Consider the following 24923-nt stretch of genomic DNA (forward strand, 5'->3'; position numbering starts at 1 on the left):
CAGTGAACCCAGACTCTTTCATCTTCCCATACATAGAAAAGCACTCAATTCCTTAACTTAGGTTATCTGGTTTTCTTTAACTAGCAATAATCTTTTGATGTTCAAATTACCTGCCCTTTGTTGTGAAACTTCTATATAACTTGGCCCCCCCTCGCCTTCCCTCCTCCAACTCATCTCCTTGAGCAGTTCTCTCAGGGTTACTTGAGATGCTGTCTCCTGGGCTTAAGTCATAAAAATTCCCACTGAATAAACATAACTCTCAACTTTTAGGTTGTGAGTGTTTTTAAGTTTAAAGTTGTTCACTGGAGCTTTATGAACTTTTATTATGAAGCTTCAGTTTCATTATGTAAGTGCCATTGTGGGGGCTGTAATAGGAAAGAAACTATCACACACACACACACACACACAGGCTATGAAATTGCTGCCTCTGATCTCAGGAAGTTGGAGGAGGAAGGATGACTGGAGAAGGACATAAGAAAAGAAAGCCATTACCAGTGAAAATAGTGGGGTAGCCCTTGCAGGAGGAGGAGAGACAGTATAGCTGAGAGCACCAGCTGGGTGTTCAGCCTGCATAGAGATGTTGGTTAAGGGCATGGACTGGGAGTAGTATTAACAACCAAATGGATCTGCCCCTTAGTAGCTGTGTGACCTTAAGGAGATGGCTTTCTCTCTCTGAATCTCCTGAGATCAGGAGTGAGGATTTGTTGTTGTTTAGACACTAAGTTGTGTTTGACTCTTTGTGACCCCATGGACTGTAGCCCGCCAGGCCCCTCTGTGCATGGGATTTCCCAGGCAAGAATACTGGAGAGGGTTGCCTTTTCCTTCTCCAGGGGATCTTCCTGACAGAGATCGAAATCGCGTCTCCTGCTTAGCAGGCAGATTCTTTACTACTGAGCCACCAGGGAACCCCAAAATGAGGGTACCCGTCCACATCTCTCAAGGTGGTACAGACCTTGCTGTGGATTCAGTAAAATATTCTACGTGATGTGACTGTTGTGTCGAAGGAACTCAGTAAGATACTCCATCCATTAGCATCAACATGGTTCCGGAAAGTGCCCTAGAGGAAGGAGGAAGAGCAGGGGAGGATGACAATGATGGAAGGGGGATTTTTCTGGTTGGAGCAGGCTGGGGAATGAGTGATAGATGGCACCCTCCCCATCTCTGAGGATTTCAGGCAGTCACAGGAGAGACCCACATCCTGGGCTGAACCTTCACGGCCCAGGCTGTGTGTGGCTGGGAGAGAGTGTGTACCATCTGGCAATGAGAGGCTGGGGCCAGGGAGCCCCTGCTCTAGGGGTGGGGCCTCGGGCTCTTGGAATAAGGACAGCAGATTATTACTTTTGTCTCCACCCAACTCCGGGAGCCACCCAAAAAGAGATATGCTCAGTTGTCAGTCACCCTCCCCTAGAGCAGATACTTTTTGTTTTAAAATAGTTGGGTTTTTTAACTTTTACAATATTTGCACACATAATACATGCATTTATTTGGAAAGCATATAAAAGTCAAGGTAACATTTACAGTTATAGTCTCACCACCCAAAATGATCATCTCCTATATTCTAGATTTTTAGTGCTTTATTTTTGCTTTGTAAAAAAGTATCCAGTTGTAATAAGAATATAATTTTATTCTACTTTCTCACTGAATATTACTTCATAATCTTCTGTGATGGTAGACTTTATATACACAATTTAAAAGTCTGCCTTTGACCACATGTATTTAACTTATCCACTGAAAGTTGTTTCATTTGGGGCCATTATGAAATTAGCAGTTAGTTTGGGATTAACACACACACTACTATATATAAAATAAATAATCAACAAAGACCTACTCTATAGCAAGAGAACTATACTAAATATTTTGTAATAACCTATAAAGGAAAATAATCTGAAAAAGAATATGTATATATATTATATATATATATATGAATCACTTTGCTGGACATCTGAAAGTTAATACCACATTGTAAATCAACTATACTCCAATTTTTAAAAAATGCTGTGGGAAAAAAAAGTCTGCCTTTGATTTCCGATAGATGATGGGTTCTTATCTAATGTAGCTAATCATTCCTACATTATTAGGCTGTTTCCAATTTTACACTTATGAAAAAGTCATATTAACATGTTTGAATACAGTATATTCTGTAATTTAAATTATTTCCTTAGACTGAATCCCCAAAATGGAATTAGTATAGTTAAAATGCATAAATGGTTATAACTTTTTATATGTATATTAGGCCTATCAAAATGTTTTCTGGTTTTATTCGTCCAGAATATATAATATATACACACATAAAAATGTTAAAATGTAGAGCTAACTAAAATGAATGGGAAAAATAATAACCTTAACACCCCAAATCACCTCTTTTGACATTTCCATATACTTCCCTCCACATTATTCTGGGATAATTTTGTATACATAAACCATATTTTTAATTTACTTTCACTTATTTCTTTACATCTTTAAAAATGCTTCTAAGGGACTTTCCTGGTGGTTCAGTGTTAAGACTCCGTGCTTCCAGTGCAGGGGGTGTGGGTTCAATCCCTGGTCAGGGAACTAGGATTCCACATGCTACACAGTGCAGCCAAAAGATTTAAAAATGAAAATAAATAATTAAAATAAAAATCCTTCTAAAACATGATTTTTAGTTACTGCAAAGTGGCCCATTTTTCACAATGGCCCATTGTGTCTGTATCATAGTTTATATCTTATTGGTGGTTATTGGAATTCTACCCCCACCACCCTCAGTGCTTCATCATTATAAATGACACTAGAGCAGATGCCAAAAGGCCACTACTTTCATGAGGAAGACCCCATCCCAGTGGGAGTCACAGAACTATGAACTGGACAGATCTACTGTACCTCAAGGGGTTCACTCCTCCAGCACCCTGTAACCGGGTCCAGAATCACTCACATCCCCATTTTAAGGTGAGATACAGTACACTCAAGAGAATTTCAGTGTCTAGTGCAAGTTCATAGACCTAGTAGGTATCAGAGATAAGAATGAAGATATAAAAATCCAAAAGCCTTGATGCTGCTTTCACATGTGATACAACTGGATTGTTTTCCTTCTGAAAACATTCTTATTTTTCTTGTTATTTAAAAACTAGGTGTGCATAAGACACATGGGCTACAGTCCATAGGGTTGCAAAGAGTCAGACATGACAGGAAATAAGCAACAATAAAGTATATATACAGCTGATTCATTTTGCTATACAGCAGAAACTGATACAACATTATAAAGCAACTATACTCCAATAAAAATTAATTAAAAACAAGAAAAGAGGATAAGGCAGACTTTATTCAAGGGGAATACTACAATGGGGCTTGATAGTAGGGGGGCAACATTGGGCTCAACTCCAAATAGAACAAGGGCCAGTGGAGATTTACAGCCAAGGAATGGGGTCATCTGATGGAAAATTACTAAGAAGAAACTTTAGGGGTAAGGGGGACTCTGCCTAAACCAACTCGACAGGATTTTTGCTAAAGGCAGGCCAGGGTGGTAAGATACTTAGTGTAGGGGATAAGGAATTTGCTCAGAAATCAAGGAAGTGTGATTTTCACTAAACTGACACAGCAGAATTCTTGCTAAGCCTAGACTAAGCAGAGATGAACACAGAAGTCCAAAAGTCAGGGCCTGGTTGAGAAGAGGGTTCACAGGAACCAGACTAGAATTAGGTCAAGGGGTAAATCTTTGTCAGGGTCCAAACCAATAATGCTTGGGACTTGCCTGGTGGTCCAGTGGTTAAGACTTTGCTTTTCAATGCAGGGGATGCTTGTTTGATCCCTGGTCCCAAGGCCACATGCCTTGTGGTCAAAAAACCAAAGCATGAAACAGAAGCAACATTGTAACAAATTCAATAAAGACTTTAAAAATGGTCCACATTTTTAAAGAATCTTAAAAAAAAAAAAGTAATTGTGCTCATGTGGGCCTCCAAACTGGGCCACATTTTTAGAGGGATAGTGACCAGCATGAGGCCACAGAGAGAAAGGTGACCTGGATGATAAAAGGTCTGGGAAACATGACATGATTTCTTTCAAAAAACATTCATTTAGTTCCTACTATGTGCCAATTGAAGAGTACAGACAATAAGAATTAAATTCCTGTTCCAAAGCACTTTATATTCTGGTGTGAGTGTAGAGAAAGACTGAAAATAAGATAGCTTATGAAAAAAATTAGCAAGATAATTACAGTATGACAAACACTGAAATATAGGGGGAATGTGGAGTGTTGCATATAATCTCTAGAGCAATCTATGAGGTCAAGGAAAATCAAGAGTCTGGGGGGACTTCCCTGGCAGTTCTTTGGTGACGACTGTGCTCCCAATGGAGGGGGCAAAAGTTTGATCCCTGGTCGAGGAACTAAGGCCCCACATGCCACACAGTGTTCCCCCTCAGCAAAAAAAAGAGTGTGGCATATCACAGAAATAGAGAAAATTTAGGAAATGAGGGAAAGACTGATTGTGTTGAGTGCTGCTGCTGCTAAGTTGCTTCAGTCGTATCCGACTCTGTGCGACCCCATAGACAGCGGCCCACCAGGCTCCCCCATCCCTGGGATTCTCCAGGCAAGAACACTGGAGTGGGTTGCCATTTCCTTCTCCAATGCATCAAAGTGAAAAGTGAAAGTGAAGTCGCTCAGTCGTGTCCAACTCTTTGAGACCCCATGGACTGCAGCCTACCAGGCTCCTCCGTCCATGGGATTTTCCAGTCAAGAGTACTGGAGTGGGGTGCCATTGTTGAGTGCAGCTGGGAGGAAAGGGAAGATGAGAACAGAGAAGCAACTGCAGAATTCGGCAAGATGGATGTCGTTCGTGACCAGAACACAAGAGCAGCTTTCACTGGAGTGCTCAAAAGGGAAACCCAGGTAGGAGAAGCTTTCAGAGAGAATGAGATGTGATAAAGCAGAAACAACTTTCTCCCAAAGTTTGGCCATGAACAGGGAGCAAAGAATGGAATGATGATATGCATAGGGTCAAGGAAGGATATACAGTTGACCCTTGAACAACATGGGTTTGACTTGTGTGGGTCCAATTACATGGGATACTTTTCAGTAGTAAATATTTCAGTACTACACAATCCCCAGCTGGCTGAATCGGATAACATAGAAACACAGATATGAAGGAAGTACGGACACCAAGCACTGATTGTAAATTATACTTGGATTTTTGAAAGCAAAGATGGTCTACACCCATAGCCCCCATGTTGTTCGAGGATCAACTACATTTTAAAAGATGGGAAGACACAATTGTATGCTTATGGGAAAGATCCACTAGAGGAAGGGGAAGCGATGATCAGGAGCGAGGGAAGATTGATAAACTCAGGCATATAATCTGTGCGATCGTAAGTGGAGATGGGTCCAGCGCATAGGTGGAGGACTTGGCCTTTGATTAGAGCAGAGAGATTTAGAATACTTATAAGGACAGCATTGTAACTGGAAAGAAACCAGAAAATATGAGTTTAGCTCCCAACAGGTCTGTAGATTTGGTGATAGGAAGATGTTAAATGCTTCCCTTTCCCTAGTGAAGTATGAGACTGAAGTTGAGCGGAACAGAACACAGGTTTGAGAAGAGATAAAATGATGTGGAATAAATTCCTTGGAATATGAGAATATATGTTGGCTGGGGAAAGTTAGCAGGATTGTTGGGCAGAGTGGGGTGCCCATCTGAGGTCTGTGCAAGCCTCAGACATCGGCTCTTACTAAGCTAAGTAAAAAAAATCTGTTGGAAGAATGAGAGAGTTCACGTGGTCCTAGAAAAAGAAGGGCTAGAGCACCAGGGACTAGCTTAGCACTGGGGAATCTCAAGAGCAAGAACACATGGACGGCAATTGTAGAATGCAACAATTGGGATAAATAAGTTCCATTCTCCCCACATTGAAATCCCAAGGAGAGAGCATCTAATTGGCCAGATGGAAGCCAAGAACAATGATTTAATAAAAGTCTCATCAAGACTGTTCAGTGAGGGACAGCTACTTTGTCCAGGAAATCTGTGATGTGATTACACAAAGAGGAGGGAGGAGGATGCTGGACAGACTAAAGCCAGGTGACTACTATGTGGTCATGAATTTAAGTGAAACCAGTCAGTAGGACTGTGTGTTTTCTCCAGCAAATATTCAGCATCTCTGGGGCGAGCTCAGAGAAAGTGGGTCATTGGGACTGAGCTAAGTAAACACTGTGGAATAGGAGCTTATTACAGTAATTAGACCTTACACAACCGTAGGAGGAGCTGGGGAAGAAATGTCCAAATTTGGAGCTGCAGGATGAGAGAAAAGCCACTAACCAGCTCTGGCTCTGGTGACATGTAGACACTGGCAGGCTTTCTGTAAGCTAGCCACATCCAGCTTCTGTAGTCAGATTACAAAGGGGGCTGAGACAGAAGTCCATACACAACTGTTGGTTCTCTGTGGCTACAGCCTTGGGGTACACACCAACGTGTCCCGGGTGTCCTGGTGTCACTGTTGGACATCAGGGCCAGCAGTTGGGAAGAAGAGACCCAGAGCGAACCTCTGGCACTCTTGTGTCTGCCTCTAACCGACAACTGCCGTCAGGGTGTTGTTACAACTGCTCTTTTACTTTGCCTCTCAATTCTTATACAGCTTTGCTTTTGATCAGCTCTAACCCTGAACTGTTCAAAGGGATTCTGGGAAACATAGTTTCCAGTGTAAATAATGCAAAAACACATGTAAAATAACATAAACATTCAGTTCAGTTCAGTTCAGTTGCTCAGTCGTGTCCGACTCTTTGCGACCCCATGAATCACAGCACGCCAGGCCTCCCTGTCCATCACCAACTCCCGGAGTTCACTCAGACTCACGTCCATCAAGTCAGTGATGCCATCCAGCCATCTCATCCTCGGTCGTCCCCTTCTCCTCCTGCCCCCAATCCCTCCCAGCATCAGAGTCTTTTCCAATGAGTCAACTCTTCGGATGAGGTGGCCAAAGTACTGGGGTTATAAAATATTATTATTAATACTGAATAATATTATAATGTAATTAAATAATATAATCAATATTATATTAATAAAACCCATTTAAACAATATAATTTTATAATGATAAAAATAATATAAAAACCCATATAAACATACAGCATAGTAAGGATAATAGAAAACAAGAGAGACAGAAGATTTAGTGTATTTTCAGGGGAGTTACTAGCATAATGGACCATATAATCCAGAATATGGGGACCACATGAATTGGCAGTGAGAAGCTCAAAGCATTATTGCATTAGAGGTGCTAGAGTATGCTAGCTGTAAGGATAAAAGATGATAGTGGGTTGTGAATTGGAGGTCTGGGATGTGTTCTGATTACTGATGATTGGGAGGTCTGAGGTGACTGAGGTGATGGAGACCAGAGAGTTGGAAGAATCACTCATGTGGAAGTTGAGGTCGCTGAAAATGGTGGCCAGGAGGGGACCAAAGAGAAAGTTCCTGAGCGAGCCTGGAGCTGAAGCCCCTGTGAGTATGTGGCGGTGATGGCAAGCTGCCAGGCACAGCAGTTAGGACTGGTGGAGACTGAGCCTGAAAGAACCGGAGAGTTTCAAGTAGAGAAAAAAGAGAAGAGGTTTTAAAATGGCGACAGACAGCAAGGAGAGCTCCTGTTCAGTTCATGCCTTGAGGTACCTGAAGATGAGGAGGGGTGGAATGGACTGTCTTCTGAGAGCACTGTGGGGGATGGGGAGTGGGGACCAGGGACAGGAGGGAGAGCCACATTTCACCCAATGAAAGCAGGCAGAAGAGGCATTCAGCATTCAGGGAAGAGGTGAGAATACAGGGGACCGTGCACAGCACTCAACATGTGTTCTAAGAGGGCACAATGAAAATGTATCCCCAGAGGGGATGGGTGAGTCAGGTTAGTTGTAACTATATTATAGCTTTTCAGTTGCAAATATCAGAGATCCAACTCAAACCAGATTAATTTAATTAATGAAGATTAATTAATTAAGAGAATTTATTTGCTCTTATACAGGCAGACCTCAGAGACAGTGCGGGCTCAACTTCAGACCACTGCAATAAACTGAATATTGCAATAAAGTAAGTGACATGAACTTTTTTGGTTTCCAGGTATAAAAGTTGTGTTTTTACAACATACAAGCTGTATAGTATACAGTATCTATACACTATACTGTAGGCTATTAAGTGTGCAATAATATCACTGTCAAAGAAAGCAGAGTACACTCTTAAAATGTGCATGTGTTCTCAGTTGCTTCAGTCATGTCCAACTGTTTGCAACCTCATGGGCTGTAGACTGCCAGGCTCCTCTGTCCACAGAATTCTCCAGGCAATAATACTGGAGTGGGTTGCCATGCCCTTCTCAAGGGGATCTTCCCGACCCAGGGAATGAATCTGTGTCTCTTGAATCTCCTGATTTGGAGGCAGATTCTTTACCACTGGGAAACCCTAATTTAAAATACTTTATTGCTAGAAAATGCTAAATATCTGAGTTGCCATTTTGCTGGTAGAGGCCCCGTTGTTAATGGCTGTTGACCGATCAGGGTGGTGGTTGCTGGGGGAGGAGCTGGGGTTAATTGTGACTATTTCTTTAAGAATAATACCACATGAAGTGTGCCACGTCGACTGATTCTTCCTTTCACAAATGATTTTTCTGTAGCATGCCATGCTGTTTGATAGCATTTTCCCACAATTCTTTCAAAATTGGAGTCAATTATCTCAAACCTGGCTGCTGCTTTATCAACTAAGCCTATGTAATGTTCTCAGTCCTTTTTTATCATTTAAAAAATCATGGCATCTTCCCCAGGGGTAGATTCCATCTCAAGAAACCACTTTCTTCACACATTGATAAGCAACTTGTTGTCCATTAAAGTTTTCAGTTCAGTTCAGTTCAGTCGCTCAGTCGTGTCCGACTCTTTGCGACCCCATGAATCACAGCACACCAGGCCTCCCTGTCCATCACCAACTCCCAGAGTTCACTCAGATTCACGTCCATCGAGTCAGTGATGCCATCCAGCTATCTCATCCTCTGTCATCCCCTTCTCTTGCAGCAATTTAATCCCATCTTCAGGCTTCATGTCTCATTCTCCTGCTATTTCCACCACCTTGGCAGTTACTTTGCTATGGAAGTCTTGAGCCACTGAAAGTCACCCATGAGGTTTGGAATCAGCTTATTCAAAACTCTTGTTAATGTTGATATTTTGCCCTTGTCTCATGAATCATAATTTCTTTCTTTCTTTCTTTCTTATGTGGACCATTTAAAAAGTCTCCATTGAATTTGTTACACTATTGCTTTGCCTCATGTTTTGGTTTTTGGTCATGAAGCATGTGGGATCTCAGCCTCCCAACCAGGGATTGAACCCACATGCCCTGCATTTTTGAAGGTGAAGTCTGAACCACTGGACAGCAAGGGAAGTCCCCATAATGTCCTGAAGGGCATCTAGAATGGGAAATCCTCTCTAGAAGGTTTTCAATTGCCTTTGCCCAGATCCATCAGAGGAATCACTCTACAGCAGTGATAGCTTTTCAACATCTATTTCTTAAATAATAAGACTTGAAAGTCAAAATGAACCCTTGATTCTTGGGCTACAGAATGAATGCTGTATTAGCAGGACTAGAAGCAACACTAATCTCATTGTCCACCTCCATCACAGCTCTTGAGTGACCAGGTGCATTGACAGTGAGCAGTAACATTTTCCTGAGCAGTAGGTCTCGACAGTGGGCTTAGAGTTTTCAGTAAACCATGTTGTACACAGATGTGCTGTCATCCTGGCTTTGTTGTTCCATTTATAGTGCACAGGCAGAGTCAGTTTAGCACTTTTTTTGGAACGGTCAGTGAGCACTGGCTTCAGCTTAATGTCACCAGCTGCGTTAGCCCCTAACAAGAGAGGCAACTTGTCCTTTGAAGCTTAGGAACCAGGCACTGACTTCTTCTCTCTAGCCTTGAAAATCCCAGATGACATCTTCTTCCCATATGGGCCTGTTTTGTCTACAAGGATAATCTGTTGTTTAGTGGAGCCACCTTCATTAGTCATCTTAGCTAGATTTTCTGGATAACTTGCTGTCGCTTCTACACCAGCCCTAGCTGCGTCACCTTGTACTTTTGTGCTATAAAAACAGCTTCTTTTCTTAAACCTCATAAGCCAACCTCTACTACCTTTGAGTTTTTCTTCTGCAGCCTCCTTACCTCTCAACCTTTATAGAACTGAAGAGAACTGGGGCCTTGCTCTGGACTGCTGTTGCTGTTCAGTCGCTAAGTCATATCTGACTCTTTGTGACCCCATGGACTGCAGCGTGCCAGGCTTCCCTGTCCTTCACCATCTCCCAGAGTTTGCTGCAACTCATGCTGTAGATTCAGTTCAGTTCAGTCCAGTCGCTCAGTCGTGTCCGACCCTTTGGGACCCCATGAATCACAGCACGCCAGGCCTCCCTGTCCATCACCAACTCCCAGAGTTCACTCAGACTGACGTCCATCGAGTCAATGATGCCATCCAGCCATCTCATCCTCTGTCATCCCCTTCTCCTCCTGCCCCCAATCCCTCCCAGCATCAGAATCTTTTCCAATGAGTCAACTCTTTGCATGAGGTGGCCAAAGTACTGGAGTTTCAGCTTTAGCATCATTCCTTCCAAAGAAATCCCAGGACTGATCTCCTTCAGAATGGACTGGTTGGATCTCCTTGCAGTCCAAAGGACTCTCAAGAGTCTTCTCCAACACCACAATTCAAAAGCATCAATTCTTCAGCGCTCAGCCTTCTTCACAGTCCAACTCTCACATCCATACATGACCACAGGAAAAACCATAGCCTTGACTAGACGGACCTTAGTCGGCAAAGTAATGTCTCTGCTTTTGAATATACTGTCTAGGTTGGTCATAACTTTTCTTCCAAGGAGTAAGCGTCTTTTAATTTCATGGCTGCAGTCACCATCTGCAGTGATTTTGGAGCCCAAAAAAAGAAAGTCTGACACTGTTTCTACTGTTTCCCCATCTATTTCCCATGAAGTGATGGGACCGGATGCCATGATCTTCATTTTCTGAATGTTGAGCTTTAGGCCAACTTTTTCTGTAGATTAGACCCTGGTTAAGGGAATGTTGTGGCTGGTTTTATCATCTCTCCAGACTATTGAAACTCTCTCCACACCAGCAGTAAGACTGTTCTGCTCTCCTATCATTCATATATTCAGTGAAATACCAGTTTTAATTTCCTTCAAGAACCTTTCCTTTGCATTCACAGCTTGCCTAAGTGTTTGGCCAAGAGGTCTGGTTTTCATCCTGTCTTGGCTTTCACTATACCTTCCTCACTAAGCTTAATCATTTCTAGCCCTAATTTAAAGAAACATGCAATACTTTTCCCTTGAATGCTTAGAGGCCATTGTAGGGTTACTGACTGGCCTAATTTCAATATAGTTATGTCTCGGGGAATAGGGAGACTTGAAGAGGGTGGGGTGAGCAGAGGGGGTGAGCAGAGAGGGTGAGAGACAGATGGGGGTGTTGGATAGAGAAGAAGGAAAAAAAAGAAAAGGAGAGAGAGAGATATGAGTGAACAGCCAGCGGTGAAGCAATTATACCATACTCAACCTTTATCCCTGCTAGCTTGGTGGTAAAGAATCCACTTGCAATGCAGAAGACGTGGGTTCAATCCCTGGATTGGGATGATCCCCTAGAGAAGGGAATGGCAACCCACTCCAGTATTCTTGCCTGGGGAATCCCATAGACAGAGGAGCCTGGCGGGCCATGGGGTCGCGAAGAGTCGGACACAACTGAGCAACTGAACACATACACACAACCTTACTGATTAAGTTCACGGTCTTCTGTGAGTCTGGCGCGTCCCTTCAGTCTCTCAGCTTCTCTGTCCTCTGTGTTGGCTCTTTTCTCAGGCAGCCTCGCCCCAACCAGTGAGCAGATGGCTGCCCAACATCTCCAGGTGGATGTGGTCCTCACCGCCTGCTTCTTCCCTTCCACACCAGTGAAATCCCAACCTGAGCCATACATGATGGTTAACATGCAGGTGTCTCTAAGTGGCCATGGTCCTGGGTCCGCTGCCCACCCCTGGTAGACAGAACCCACCAGAACCTCATGTTGGTGAGTAATGGAATGGTTCTTCAGAGGAAGACTGCGATGCTGTCATTAAGAGAAGGACAGGGTTCAGTTCAGTTCAGTTCAGTCGTGCAGTCGTGTCCGACTCTTTGCGACTCCATGAATCTGGATGGCAAAACATGGGCTGTTTACATGTTGTTGTTCAGTCGCTCAGTCGTTGTCTGGCTCTTTGTGACCCCACAGACTGTATTCCACCAGGCACCTCTGTCCATGGGATTACCCAGGCCACAATACTGGAGTGGGTTGCCATTTCCTCCTCCAGGGGATCTTTCTGACCCACTGATGGAACCCGTGTCTCCTGCATTGGCAGGCAAATTTTTACCACTGAGCCCCCAGGGAACTCAACAGGCTATCTACATGGGTACCTACATAGCAGGATGCAGCTAGGGTCAGGTTGATGCTGAATCACTGCAGAGGCTGGGATTTGGACTTCTCATGATCCCTGAGGAAACCAAGGATATGAGGCATGATGGGGTTGGTACTGATAACTTCTTAGGGGAAGTGGGTAATCTTCATGTTAGCCTGGAGCACTAGAATGGGAACTTGGGCATGGCGCCACCTAGTGCGGTGTCAAGGCATAGCAGGGGAAACCAAGGCACAAAATGGCCTCCCTGTAGTGGCCTGCCGCTTCAACTCCAGGGAGTTTGTGATCTAGGAGACGTAGAGGGTCATTTGCAAATGTCTGAAAGCAGTGGAGAGAAAAAGTTAAGGGCCATGGGATTGACAGCGGCTCTTGGCAAGTTGCAGAACTCACCTCTGAAAGAGGAGGCAAGGTAATCTATGTGGCTCCAGAGCAAAATTAGCAGCTGTGTGAGAGCTGGAGGAAGGTTTTGAGCTAATAATTACAAGCAGAACTGTCTAATGAAGAAGTGGCTTTCTTCCAAGGCAGCGAGTTCCCTGTGCCTAGAACTGTTTAAGTAGGATTTGAATGCTTCTAGTCAGAGATAGTTTTCTATGATTGTGGTTTCAGTCTGTCTGCCCTCTAATGCCACCTCTCAGCGCCTACCATCTTACTGGGGTTTCTCTGACCTTGGACGTGGGGTATCTCCTCTCGGCCACTCACACAAGAACACAAGAGAAGACTCTACACATGGATAACACCAGATGCTCAACACAGAAATTGGATTGATTATATTCTTTGCAGCCAAAGATGGAGAAGCTCTATACAGTCAGCAAAAACAAGACTGGGAGCTGACTGTGGCTCAGATCATGAACTCCTTATTGCCAAATTCAGACTTAAATGGAAGAAAGTAGGGAAAACCGCTAGACCATTTAGGTATGACCTAAATCAAATCCCTTATGATTATACAGTGGAAGTGAGAAATAGATTTAAGGGACTAGATCTGATAGACAGAGTGCCTAATGAACTATGGGTGGAGATTCATGACATTGTACAGGAGACAGGAATCAAGATCATCCCCAAGAAAAAGAAATGCAAAAAAGCAAAATGGTTGTCTGAGGAGGCCTTACAAATAGCTGTGAAAAGAAGAGAAGCAAAAAGCAAAGGAGAAAAGGGAAGATATACCCATTTCAATGCAGAGTTCCAAAGAATAGCAAGGAGAGATAAGAAAGCCTTCTTCAGTGATCAATGCAGAGAAATGGAGGGAAACAATAGAATGGAAAGAGTAGAGATCTCTCCAAGAAAATTAGAGATACCAAGGGAATATTTCATGCAAAGATGGGCTCGATAAAGGACAGAAATGGTATGGACCTGACAGAAGCAGAAGATATTAAGAGGAGGTGGCAACAATACACAGAAGAACTGTACAAAAAAGATCTTCACAACCCAGATAATCATGATGGTGTGATCACTCACTTAGAGCCAGACATAGTGGAATGTGAAGTCAAGTGGGCCTTAGGAAGCATCACTATGAACAAAGCTAGTGGAGGTGATGAAATTCCAGTTGAGCTATTTCAAACCCTAAAAGATGATGCTGTGAAAGTGCTGCACTCAATATGTCAGCAAATTTGGAAAACTCAGCAGTGGCCACAGGACTGGAAAAGGTCAGTTTTCATTCCAATTCCAAAGAAAGGCAATGTCAAAGAATGCTCAAACTACCGCACAGTTTCACTCATCTCACACGCTAGTAAAGTAATGCTCAAAATTCTCCAAGTCAGGCTTCAGCAATATGTGAACCGTGAACTTCCAGATGTTCAAGCTGGTTTTCGAAAAGGCAGAGGAACCAGAAATCAAATTGCCAACATCTGCTGGATCATGGAAAAAGCTAGAGAGTTCCAGAAAAACATCTATTTCTGCTTTGTTGACTATGCCAAAGCCTTGGACTGTGTGGATCACAATAAACTGTGGGAAATTCTTCAAGAGATGGGAATACCAGACTGCCTGACCTGCCTCTTGAGAAATCTGTATGTGGGTCAGGAAGCAACAGTTAGAACTGGACATGGAACAACAGACTGGTTCCAAATAGGAAAAGGAGTAAGTCAAGGCTGTACATTGTCACCCTGCTTATTTAACTTATATACAGAGTACATTATGAGAAACGCTGGGGTGGAAGAAGCACAAGCTGGAATCAAGATTGCTGGGAGCAATATCAGTAACCTCAGATATGCAGATGACACCACCCTTATGGCAGAGAGTGAAGAAGTACTAAAGAGCCTCTTGATGAAAGTGACAGAGGAGAGTGAAAAAGTTGGCTTAAAGCTCAACATTCAGAAAACAAAGATCATGGCATCTGGTCCCATCACTTCATGGCAAATAGATGGGGAAACAACAGATACAGTGACAGACTTTATTTTGGGAGGGGAGCTCCATGAATGCAGCCATGAAATTAAAAGACACTTAATCCTTGGAAGAAAAGTTATGACCAACCTAGACAACATATTGAAAAGCAGAGACATTACTTTGGCAACAAAGGTCCGTCTAGTCAAAGCTATGGTTTTTCCAGTGGTCACGTATGGATGTGAGAGTTGGACCATAAAGAAAGCTGAGCACCAAAGAATTGATACTTTTGAACTGTGGTGTTGGAGAAGACTCTTGAGAGTCCCTTGGACTGCAAGGAGATCCAACCAATCCATCCTAAAGAAGATCAGTCCTGGGTGTTCATTGGAAGGACTGATGCTGAAGCTGAAACTCCAATACTTTGGCCACCTGATGCGAAGAATTGACTCATTTGAAAAGGCTCTGATGTTGGGAAAGATTGAGGGCAGGAGGAGAAGGGGATGACAGAGGATGAGATGGTTGGATGGCATCACTGACTCAATGATCGAGTTTGGTGTTCACCTCCAGGAGTTGTTGATGGACAGGAAGGCCTGGCATGCGGCAGCCCTGGAGTCTCAAAGAATTGGACAGGATCAAGCGACTGAACTGAACTGAACTGAACTGAGTCAGAGATATCATATAAAGGCTCCTATTGAATCTGAGCTAACTTCGGGAGATAGTGAAGGACAGAGCAGCCTGGTGTACTATAGTCCATGAAGTCACAGAGTGGGACATGATCCCATGGACTGTAGCCCCCCAGGCTCCTCTGTCCATGGGATTCTCCAGGCAAGAATACTAGAATCGGTGGCCATTCCCTTTTTCAAGTGATCTTCCCAACCCAGGGATCGAACCCTGGTCTCCCACATTGCACCAGATTCTTTACCACCTGAGCCACCAGGAAGCCCCAACACTCACTCTGGGACACAGTGGAGGACAGAGGAGCTTGGCATGCTACAGCCCATGAGGTTGCAAAGACCTGAACAACAAACACCATTTTGGAAATCAAGCCAGACACTTTTAAGGTAGCTTCCAGATTTAAACTCTGTGACTTGATTCATACTCAGAAGAAATCATCAGTGAAATAGTACAATGGCTCTCTGTTGCCTCTGACACCCTCTCACTTCCCTTTTCTGACTCCTTTTATCGGTCTCCAGGAACTTCCATCCCATTCCCATGCTGCTGTCACGACACCCACTGGATTCTCAGCAGGGTCGGCTCTCTAGATATCATGTCCCTGCTGCAAAGTAAGTCCTCTTCCTCCCCATCAAAATGTTCAGGCTCTGACAAACAGCCTCCTATTGACAAACAGGGAAAATGTAAACTGACACCGTGAACGGCTGAATTTGAGAAACTGAGCCCTATTGGAGGAACTATAAACTTATTTATAACCAGTCTGTATCATACATTCTGAATCATTGTTCATTTATTAGCTTCTGTGTTCACTCTTAAATGTGTTTTGGTTAATTTGGTCTCCTTTAATCAGCGAGTTAGCATCTGCAGGCAGGAGTGCTATGATGTAATCTTCTGAATCCTGCACAAAAACCTTGTATTTCAGTTATAGGAGGCTATTGGATTAAAATCAAGGCAAGTCCTGTTCATGAACTAGCTTGTCCACTTGTTCACAATGTCTGCCATCCACACCCCAGGCACTGATATAGCTAGGGAGTATGGTGAAGGGGCTTCCCAGGTGGCTCTGCAGTAAAGAATCTGCCTGCCAACGCAGGAGACACAGGTTTGATCCCTGGGCTGGGATGATTCCCTGGAGAGGAAATGGCAACCAACTCCAGTATTCTGGCCTGGGAAATCCCACGGACTGAGGAGCCTGGTGGGTCACAGTCCTGCTGCTGCTGCTGCTAAGTCGCTTCAGTCGTGTCCGACCCTGTGCGACCCCATAGACGGCAGCCCACCAGGCTCTCCTGTCCCTGGGATTCTCCAGGCGAGAACACTGGAGTGGGTCACAGTCCATGGAGTCACAAAAGAGTCAGACACGACTTAGCAACTAAACAACAAGAACAATGAAGGGGAGGAGAATAGGGCCCCTGCTCCCTGAAAAGAAGTGGGATGGAAAATGCCTTCTAAGTCCTGGGCTCTGTGCTTGACATGCTCCATCCTTGTAACACCTGACGCTTGGACAACCCCATCAGGCAGGGATGGTTCATTTCCTTTTAGTCGGAAAACAAACAAACAAAAAACTGGACCCCAGAAAAGACTGCCTAAAGAATGAGAGCCAGAGCTCAAACCCAAGTCCCTCTGGCTCCATGTTGTCCATAAACAAACAAAATATGATTACTAAGTAAATCGGTTTTCAATGAGAAGGACACATTTTTTTTTTTCCTTTCTGGAGCCCAGGGAACAAAAGGATCATATTTTTCAAACCTGTGACTGGGGCCAAAGAATAGAGCAAAAACTGCTTACGTTAGTCCTGGGGGATATTAAGATGGAAATCAGTAATCCACGGACAGAAGCGTTTGTCTTACCAGGTGGAACTCCGTGAGCTACCATAAGCCGCCCAGCACCTCAGAGGAGCCTAGGATCAATCGGGTTCTGGCCCCGCTTGCGGAGAGCCATGGCTCGCCCGCCATCTAGTGGTGAGTCGGAAGCCTCGTTGTAGGGCTCGAAAAAGGATCTGGGGTCAAAATGCCTTCGCGATCCTTAAAGACCTCAGATTCAGAGTTCCCTGTAATAGGTGGTTCCAGAGCTCATCCCAGCGCCCCCAGAGAAATTCATTTGCTGCTTATTTGCAATCAGACGCGTGTCCCAGAACTCAGTGGCCTCTTTCAACTCACACCTTCACTTTCAGGCTTTCTGGAAAGCACTTTGAATTTGCTTCCCTCCCTTGTATTTCCATTCATGTTAGTCACACAGAGAGCCGGGCGGGGTGGGCTGGGGGTGGGGGGTGGGGGCGGGGAGCGGAACAACACACCTCAGTTAATCTAGTTCTTCAGCTACACACACACCACCACCACCACTTATTGGTAGGGCCACTAATCAGAGAGCCTCTCCATGGAAACTCTTCCTAAACACAAGATCCAGGTGGGGAGAATCCAGCAGCTTGGGGAGGCAAAAGAATGAGGATCACCAAGGAAGAAAAAGTTGGCTTAAAACTCAACATTCAGAAAACTGAGATCATGGCATCTGGTCCCATCATTTCATGGCAAACAGATGGGGAACAATGGATACCGTGACAGACTTTATTTTGGTGGGGGGGGGGGGCCTCCAAAATCACTGCAGATGGTGACTGCAGCCATGAAATTAAAAGGTGCTTGCTCCTTGGAAGAAAAGCTATGGCCAACCTAGGCAGCATATTAAAAAGCAGAGACATTACTTTGCCAACAAAGGTTCATGTAGTCAAAGCTATGATTTTTCCAGTAGTTATATATGGATGTGAGAATTGGACTATAAAGAAAGGTGAGTGCCGAACAATTGATGCTTTTGAACTCTAGTGTTTGAGAAGACTCTTGAGAATCCCTTGGACTGCAAGGAGATCCAACCAATCAATCCTAAAGATCAGTCCTGAATATTCACTGGAAGGACTGATGCTGGAACTGACACTCCAATACTTTGGCCACCTGATATGAAGAACTGACTCCTTGGAAAAGACCCTGATGCTGGGAAGGATTGAAGTTGGGAGAGAAGGGGATGACAGAGGATGAGATGGTTGGATGGCATCACTGACTTGATGGACACGAGTTTGAGCCAGCTCTGGGAGTTGGTGATAGACAGGGAAGCCTGGTGTGCTGCAGTCCATGGGGTCACAAAGAGTCAGACATGACTGAGAAACTGAACTGAACTGAGGAAGAAAATGCCGTTCTTGAAAAGGAACCCCCATAAACAGAGCCTTGGGAACAGGGGCATCCTCAGCAGACACTCAAGTCACCAGGCTCCCTTCAGAGCCTCCCTTATGCTGCTCTGCCCCTTCTCCTTGCCTGGTACCCTGGCTCCTCAGCCCCAGTCCCCCTTCCAACAGTGTAGGTGGTTGTGCAGAGCCTGGATGTGGACAGGGAGGGAGACTGGCAGTTTCAATGGTCCAGAGATGCAGGCTTAACCTTGGTGTCAGAGGTGATGGAGAGGCATCCCAGAATATTTCCTCTGAGTATCACTGGCTGATGAAGAGTTCTCCAAGCTCATGCTGACTTTTGTACTTGATTCACCCTGTTTAGTCATTCCTTATATAAGTGAATGAATAATGTTACATGTTCTGTCAATGCTTATCATTCTTTTAAGTTTTTTTTTTTTTAATGTGGACTGTTTTAACGTATTTATTGAATTTGTTACACTATTGCTTCTGTTGTTCATGTCCTGGTTTTTTGGCTGAGAGGCATGTGGGATCTCAGCTCCTTGATCAGGGATCAAACTTACATCCTGTGCATTGTAAGGCTGTCTTGAACCATTGAACAACCAGGAAAGTCCTGTATATAGTTTTAATTTTAAAATATATGTCCAGGTTAGATCTTGTGGTTGGCACAATAATCTCTCCCTCCAGAAATACCCACATCTTTTATCCCCCAAACCTGTGAATATATTACCTTTCCAAACCAAAGAGACTTTACAGATGTGATTAAGGTTAAGGACACTGAGATGGTGAGAGTGTCTTGGATTATCCAGGTGGGCCCTATCTAAACACATTAATTCTTTAAAAGCAGAGAACCTTTCCAGGCTATGATCAGAGAGACAGAGAGATGACGACAGGACAAGGGTCTGGGAGAAATGTGATATTACTGGCTTTGAACATGGAAAAGGGGTCCATACCCAAACCAAGGAATGTGGGCAGCCTCTAGGAGCTGCCTGGCTTCCCTGGTGGCTCTGACAGTAAAGAAACTGTCTGCAGTGCAGGAAACCCAAGTTGAATCCCTGGGTCAGGAAGATCCCCTGGAGAAGGCAATGGCAACCCACTGCAGTATTCTTGCCTGGGACATCCCACAGACAGAGGAGCCTGGCAGGCTACAGTCCATGGGGTCCCAAAGAGACAGACGTGACTTTTCTGTCAAATGCTTTCACTTTCTAGATGCTGAGAAAGGCAAGGAAAAGAATTTCCACTAGAGTCTGCAGACAAGAGTGCAGCCTGTGGATTTTAGCCCAGCGAGGACCATGTCAGACTTCTGCAGAACTGTAAGATAATTTGCATGGTTTTAAGCCACTAACTTTGTGGGGACTTATTAGAGGAGCAATAAAACTCATACAAACTTTTTTAGGTTTTGAGATCTCAAAGTCTCATTCAGCATCAAAGCAAGGACTGCCTTCCTTTGATGTTGCCTGTAAAGATGTTGCTCTGATCAGAGCCATATTTTTTTGGAGTTTTGTTTCAGGACCTAGGGAAAAGGCGCCATTTCTGTCAATAGACTATTTTATTACTTGGAAACCATAAAATCAACTCTATTGCACCAAGTGAGCTTCTGATGAATGTTGTTAGACTCGTCAAGGAGTTCTGAATTAAGGGGCTCTTAGGGATGGTTTCTGTGCCCCTTATCAATGACTAGGACACACTCTAGAAATAGAAATATGAATATATACCATACAGAAAGCAGAAATGGATTGTCTCTACCAGGAAGCGTTGTCTCCTTAAGAGTATTCACTGAGACTTCCCTGGTGGTCCAATAGTTAAGAATCCTCTAGTCAATGCAGGGAACATGGGTTCCATCCCTGGTCTGAGAAGATTCCACATGCCTCGGGGCAGCTAAGCCTGTGAGCCACAAATACTGAGCCTGTGCACTCTAGAGCCCCTGATCCACGAGAGAAGCCACCACAATGAGAAGCTGGTGTACTGCAACTAGGGAAAGCCCACGCCCAGCAACAAAGCCCCAGTGCTGCCAAAATAAAGAAATATTTTAAAAAAGAAATACTCACTGAATCATGAAGTTGTCCAAACCTCTTTAATACAATCATTCTATTGGAATCTTTTACTTGAAGCTAATTCCCAAGAAGCTAAATAAAATGTACATGAAATTTTTTACAAAAAATTAGAACAGTAAAAACGACAGAGTCAAAATTATTCCATGCCATTAGGCAAACCATTAAAAATTACAATTACTCTTGCTATGACAAATAGGGAGGTCTTATCATGTGAAATGAAAGAAGCATATGATAGAATGGTGTTCATTCAGTGATCCTTTATTGACCACATGCTATATGCCAGGGATATTAAGGGGAGCCAGAGTAGATATGGGCTTCCCAGGTAGCACACTGGTAAAGAACTGGCCTGCTGATGGAGGAGACGAAAGGAAAGTGGGTTCGATTCCAGGTCAGGAAGAGCCTCTGGAGTGGGAAATGGCTACCCACTCCAGTATTCTTGCTTGGAGAGAATTCCACGGACAGAAGAATCTGGTGGGCTACAACCTATGGGGTTGCAAAGAGTAGGACGTGACTAAGCATGCACGCACATGGGCACAAAGTAGATAATACTGCTCTTATGTACTGAGGTGTGCCATGATTACAAAAACGTAAAATGGTCTGTACGTATGGAAGGAGATATACCCAAAATAAAGCAAGCGTGAAGTGAAGTGAAGTGAAAGTCATTCAGTTGTGTCCGACTCTGAGACCCCGTGACTATACAGTCCATGGAATTCTCCAGCCCAGATTACTGGAGTGGGTAGTCTTTCCCTTCTCCAGGGGATCTTCCCAACCCGGGGATCAAACCCAGGTCTCCTGCATTGCAGGGGGATTCTTTTACCAGCTGGGCCACAAGGGGAGCCCAAGAATACTGGGGTGGGTAGCCTATCCCTTCTCCAGAGGATCTTCCCAACCCAGGAATCCAACTGGGGTCCCCTGCATTACAGGCGGATTCTTTACCTACTGAGCTATGAGGGAAGCAAAGCAATGGCAAGGCATGGTAAATATTCTCCTTAACCTCCTTAAATTATCTTTTCAGGTATAATCATTATATTAAGGGACAGAGCAGAAAGAAGCATAAACCTCTGGACCAAATGCAGGGTAGGAGAGGTCAGCAGGCTTCTGACTGGGGAAGCAGGGTCAGAACACGCTGTTTAGAAAAATAACAAGCAACAGCCTGGCAGGTCAGAGGGCCACGGTCTTCCCCAGCAGGAATCCAGCTGTACACACAAGTCCTTTTCAGTGAGGTCAGTTCCAGGGGGCCACCACTGAGCCTGCCTGACCCCCTCTGTGTATCTGGGAGTTTTACTGCACTGGGCTGGATCCTGAGGGTTGGCAACACCTGTCGCTCTCTGTCTCCAGGATACTGACAGGTTAACTGGCCAAGCAGATGCTGTATTCATCACTCGTGGTTTCTGCGCTGCTGTCTGTGTCAGGTAAGCCACCTCGCCTGGATCTGCCTTGGTTTCCCTGTGTGAACAAGGAAAGTTGTGTGTGTGTGCTAAGTCACTTCAGTTGTGTCCAACTCTGTGCGATGCTATGGACTGTAGCCTGCCAGGCTCCTCTGTCCATGGGATTCTCCACATAAGAACAGTGGAACGGGTTGCCATGCCCTCCTCCCAGGATCTTGTCAACCTAGGGATCGAACCTGCATCTCTATGTCTCTTACATTGGCACAGGAGTTCTTTATCCCAACGCCATCCAAGGAAAGTCAGGGCTTGTTAATTTCTAAAGTGCCTCCTAAAGCCTGCAGCCATGGGAGCGGTGCTGGGCTCTAGTCTCAGTGAGCTGAGTCCTAAGAAGGCACAGTCCCTGACCACTAGCTTCCTATCTGAAGACACTTTTGTGATGGTATTAATATGAAGAAAATTACAACAACCAAACAACCACAGAGCCTATGACAAAGTGAAGGAGAGACTCAGAAGCAATGAATATTGATTTTCCAACATGTATGCGTAGGGTAGGGTGTGGTTGGGAAAGGCATTTATAGAGATCTCATCTCTTTCTCTATTTACCTTCTCCTACCAAACTAGAAGTTGCTTTAAAAAGAATTACCAGGGACTTCCCTGGTGGGTCTAGTGGTTAAGAATGGAGATCAGCTATAAGTTACTTCAGTGTTCTTTTCAGTTTGGTTCAGTTCAGTCGCTCAGTCATGTCCGACTATTTGCAACCCCATGAACCACAGCACACCAGTCCTCCCTGTCCATCACCAACTCCCAGAGTTAACCCAAACCCATGTCCATCGAGTTGGTGATGCCAGCCAACCATCTCATCCTCTGTCGTCCCCTTCTCCTCCTGCCCTCAATCTTTCCCAGCATCAGGGTCTTTGCAAATGAGTCAGCTCTTCGCATCAGGTGGCCAGAGTATTGGAGTTTCAGCTTCAACGTCAGTCCTTCCAATGAACACCCAGGACTGATCTCCTTTAAGACGGACTGGTTGGATCTCCTTGCAGTCCAAGGGACTCTCAAGAGTCTTCTCCAACACCACAGTTCAAAAGCATCAATTTTTCAGCACTCAGCTATCTTTATAGTCCAACTCTTGCATCCATACATGACCACTGGAAAAACCATAGCCTTGACTAGATGGACCTTTGTTGGTAAAGTAATGTCTCTGCTTTTGAATATGCTGTCTAGGTTGGTCATAACTTTCCTTCCAAGGAGTAAGCATTTTAATTTCATGGCTGAAATCACCATCTGCAGTGATATTGGAGCTCCTCCAAATAAAGTCAGCCATTGTTTCCACTGTTTCCCCATCTATTTGCCATGAAGTGATGGGACCAGATGCCATGATCTTAGTTTTCTGAATGTTGAGCTTTAAGCCAACTTTTTCACTCTCCTGTTTCACTTTCATCAAGAGGCTCTTTAGTTCTTCTTCACTTTCAGCCATAAGGGTGGTGTCATCTGCATATCTGAGGTTATTGATATTTCTCCCAGCAATCTTGATTCCAGCTTGTGCTTCTTCCACCCCAGCGTTTCTCATGATGTACTCTGCATATAAGTTAAATAAGCAGGGTGACAGTATACAGCCTTGACTTACTCCTTTTCCTATTTGGAACCAGTCTGTTGTTCCACGTCCAGTTCTAACTGTTGCTTCCTGACCTGCATACAGGTTTCTCAAGAGGCAGTTTACTTCAAAATATCTCTTCCTTTTCACTCACCCTGCCCTCTTTCCCTCCTATTTCAAAAGGAGTTTTCAAAACCACCATGAGATTCCTCTTCATATCCATCAAGATGGCTATTTTTTTTAAATCACAAGTGTTGATGAAGATTTGGAGACAATGAACCTTCGTGCACTGTTGATGGGAATGTAAAATGGTGCCAACCTTACAAAAACCAGTGTGATGGCTCCTCAAATCAATTAAAAATAGAACTACTGTACAATCCAACAATCCAGCTTCTGAGTATATACCCGAAAGAACTGAAAGCAGAGTTTCAAAGAGATATTTGTACACTGCTATCCATTGCAGTAGCTAAACTGTGGAAGCAACCCAAGTATCCGTCCATCACCAGATGAATGCATAAATAAAATGTGGTATGCGCAAACAAGGGAATATTGTTCAGCCTTAAAAAGAAAGGAAATTCTGACACACACTACAATATGAATGAAACTTGAGGACATGATGCGAAGTGAAATAAGCTGGTCACAAAAGATAAAATACTGTATGATTCCACTTACTGGAGGTTTACTGGCCACATTCATAGAGACAGGAAGTACAAGAGTGGCTGCCAGAAGCTGGGGAGAAGGGAAATGAGAATTGTTTAATGGATTGAGTTTCAGTTTGGAGCTTTTTCAGAAGGAAAATTCCGGAGATTGATACACAACAATAGGAAGATATTTAATACTATTGAACTATACACTTAAAACGGTGAAGTTGAAGGACTTCTCTGGTGATCCAGTGGCTAAGATTCCATGCTCCCAACGCAGGGGATCAGGGTGTGATCCCTGGTCAAGGAACTAGATCCCACATGCTGCAACTAAAGTGTCCTGTATGCTGCAACTAAGACCTGGTGCAGCGAAATAAAAAAACAAGTATTTTTAAAATAAAATATTTTTCATCACTAAGTCATGTCTGACCCCATAGACTATAAAAATAAATAAAACAGTCAAGTTGGTAAATTTTATATTGTGTTTATTTTGCCACAATAAAAAAAAGTCTTTGTTGCCTCTCCTCATATTAACTTTTCTTTTCACATCTGTGATCCTATCTTGTGTCACCCTTTCTGTTGGGCTGGATCGTCTCTTCACTCCCCTTCAGAACTGCCACAAACATCTGTAAGACTGGGGGTAAGACTATGGGCATTGTTTAGACCTGTTCAAGATTGTAAATCCAGATAACATATGAG

The 24923-nt window shown here is 44.1% G+C and overlaps 1 long non-coding RNA gene across 9 annotated transcripts in view; it reads left to right on the forward strand.

The window, feature by feature from the left end:
- Positions 1-24696, forward strand: part of LOC138432592 (uncharacterized) — a 77379-nt gene extending 52683 nt beyond the window's left edge. For 4 of the 9 annotated variants that reach the window (XR_011253908.1, XR_011253901.1, XR_011253902.1 and 1 more), the window contains 7 exons: positions 7962-8026; positions 11819-12023; positions 15909-15998; positions 17235-17342; positions 19760-19863; positions 21943-22016; positions 23767-24696. This is a non-coding gene — a long non-coding RNA (uncharacterized lncRNA). Of the gene's footprint in view, positions 1-7961; positions 8027-8994; positions 9102-11818; positions 12024-15908; positions 15999-17234; positions 17343-19759; positions 19864-21942; positions 22017-22895 lie in introns of those variants that run through there. The other 5 variants (XR_011253903.1, XR_011253906.1, XR_011253905.1 and 2 more) reach the window with 5 other exon arrangements.
- Positions 24697-24923: the final 227 nt, after the last annotated feature.

Source organism: Ovis canadensis, chromosome 2, assembly GCF_042477335.2.
Source record: "Ovis canadensis isolate MfBH-ARS-UI-01 breed Bighorn chromosome 2, ARS-UI_OviCan_v2, whole genome shotgun sequence".
NCBI classification, from domain to species: Eukaryota; Metazoa; Chordata; class Mammalia; order Artiodactyla; family Bovidae; genus Ovis; species Ovis canadensis.